Here is a 2,374-nt window from a genome sequence, read left to right on the forward strand (position 1 = left end):
TCAGGCCGGTGTGGCCGTAAGCGAAAGGCAATCTCAAAAAGGAAGAAATTGCATATACTGTAGCCATAATTTGTAGCACAGATTGTTGGATGAAATACAAACTAACCTTGCTTACTTATTTCAAAGCGAGGGCACATATTTCAGCCTTGTGGGAAAAAACGGACAAAGAGTTGAAATTCCACAAGGCAGTGACAAAAAGCTTACAGCACCTGGTATTCCCAGGCGGTCTCCCATCCAAGTACTAACCAGGCCCGACCCTGCTTAGCTTCCGAGATCGGACGAGATCAGGCGTACTCACATCAAACCCCATGCACCAAACCACCATCCTCCCCCACAGTAGTAAATCCACAATCCTTCATAAACACACTCTCTAAATCCTCCTGCTTAGACCTATACATCCCCATTCTACCCACAGTATCTGCACATAATTTAAATTAGACATAACTATGTTTTACCAAAATAGCTACCCCACATGCCCGCACAGCACCTCTACTCACGTACATTTGTCCATTCCATCTCTGCCTTATTTCACCCATACACTGCTCAGTCCAATGAGTCTCCCTAAGACACAACACATCCGCAGAGAAGGCATCCACCAACTCCAGCCTCCCTCCTAGTCCTCAATGATCAACCATCCATCTTCTTTTTCTTCTTAATTATCATGTTCTTTTTAATCTCCCTCCTCCAAATCCGTAAGCTCTCCCTCTCTTCCTCCGTCAGCTCTTCTTCAAACTCTTTACGTTTGCGAGAGTCATCCCTTGCAGTATCCACCTCCCTAGAGGAGCCCCCCTCTCCCCGAGGATCGCCCTCCAACTCCACATCGTCTAGGCTTGAGCTTATCCCTCCATCCTTGGGTGCCTCCCTTCCTTCAGTACAAGGCTCCGTCTCCACTTCATCCTCTGGCTGCCTCTGTTCTTCGCCCTCCTTCTCTCCCTGGGGTTGCTCACTCATGCCGATCTCCTCCCCAGCTTCCTCCACCTCGTTCTCTTCCACGACACTATTTGCGCTGAAACCCTGTGATGCCAAGTCCTGAGCACCTTCCCCATGGGGACAGGAGCACTGCGCTACAACCCTCCCGCATCCAACACAACCTCGCTCTCTCCTCCCATTGCACTCTCGTGCGTAATGCCCCTGCTCACCACACTTATGACATGCGAAATCAGGGCACTCTCGTAGCACGTGCCCTGGCTGGATACACAGCCTACAGACCTTGACCTGCCGATCGTGTATTACTCTGAAGTACTCAGCCCCTTCCAACGTTTCAAATTTGGCAGAATATGGCAACGAGCGCACAGTGTCTGTGAACCTAACTTTACAGAAGCGCGTCCCATCAGCAATGTCCGTCCCCGGCCAGTAGCGCCTTTTCACCGGCGATATAGCAGACACACCCCATGCTCTTAGCCGCTCTGTGATGTCCTCGTCTGTAATATATACTGGGAGGTTTAAGAAGGATACAACCATCTCATCCAGCGATAGATCCTTTGCCATGATTCGACAGCTCCGGATTTTAAATCCATCCATCAGTTTTTCTTTCCCTCTCGCACTTGACAGCGTCACTTCATATCGCTTTTCATCTTTGACCCGACAGCCGCAGACCAGTCCACAAACTTCTTTAATCCCTCTCAATACCTCCATCATTGTAATCTTGTCCTCTCCCATAATTTCAACAGCCACTGTTAAGTTCTTTTCATATTTTTGCGCCTGTCTTGCTGCAGCGCCATTATCCATGTTTCCTTTGTTCGTAGTCTTTTTTCCAGCGTTGGTCAAAGCCATTGTATCCATCCGAATAACGACAGGAGGAAAGTCCCCCAAACAGCAATATGCTGCCGGGGAACAACCCCAAACTATAAATCTAACTTAATCAATTTGCAAAAATAAATTGTACTTCAAAAAGCTCAAAACTCCAACACAAACTCTCTAGAGCAAACACTCAGTCTCAGCGCAATCACTCACACCTGCGTCAATTACCCATCAACAGGTGCGTACTCAGGCCGGTGTGGCCGTAAGCGAGAAGCTATCTCTTGGTGCACTATGTAAAGTCAAAGTGAGCCTGATTAACAGCTGTTGCATTTTCACCATTTAGATAAGCATCTTTGTGTCACTCAAAAAGTGGATGAAATTGCATATACTGTAGCCATAATTTGTGGTACAGATTGTTGGATGAAATACAAACTAACCTTGCTTACTTATTTCAAAGCGAGGGCACATATTTCAGCCTTGTGGGAAAAAACGGACAAAGAGTTGAAATTCCACAAGGCAGTGACAAAAAGCTTACAGCACCTGGTATTCCCAGGCGGTCTCCCATCCAAGTACTAACCAGGCCCGACCCTGCTTAGCTTCCGAGATCGGACGAGATCAGGCGTACTCAGGCCGG

General features: G+C 47.8%; 1 non-coding gene and 2 pseudogenes across 1 annotated transcript in view; all 3 read right to left on the minus strand.

Annotated features, from left to right (window-relative positions):
• Window positions 1-22, minus strand: part of LOC139398678 (5S ribosomal RNA) — a 119-nt gene extending 97 nt beyond the window's left edge. The window contains exon 1 of the ribosomal RNA XR_011631548.1: window positions 1-22. This exon is cut by the window's left edge and continues 97 nt beyond it. This is a non-coding gene — a ribosomal RNA (5S ribosomal RNA).
• Window positions 23-197: 175 nt separating this feature from the next.
• LOC139398749 (5S ribosomal RNA) lies at window positions 198-312 on the minus strand (annotated as a pseudogene).
• A 1,956-nt stretch (window positions 313-2,268) lies between these two features.
• On the minus strand, window positions 2,269-2,374 carry LOC139398748 (5S ribosomal RNA; annotated as a pseudogene; the record flags this gene model as incomplete).

The sequence above is a fragment of the Oncorhynchus clarkii genome, unplaced genomic scaffold (genome assembly GCF_045791955.1).
Source record: "Oncorhynchus clarkii lewisi isolate Uvic-CL-2024 unplaced genomic scaffold, UVic_Ocla_1.0 unplaced_contig_1071_pilon_pilon, whole genome shotgun sequence".
Lineage (NCBI taxonomy): Eukaryota > Metazoa > Chordata > Actinopteri > Salmoniformes > Salmonidae > Oncorhynchus > Oncorhynchus clarkii.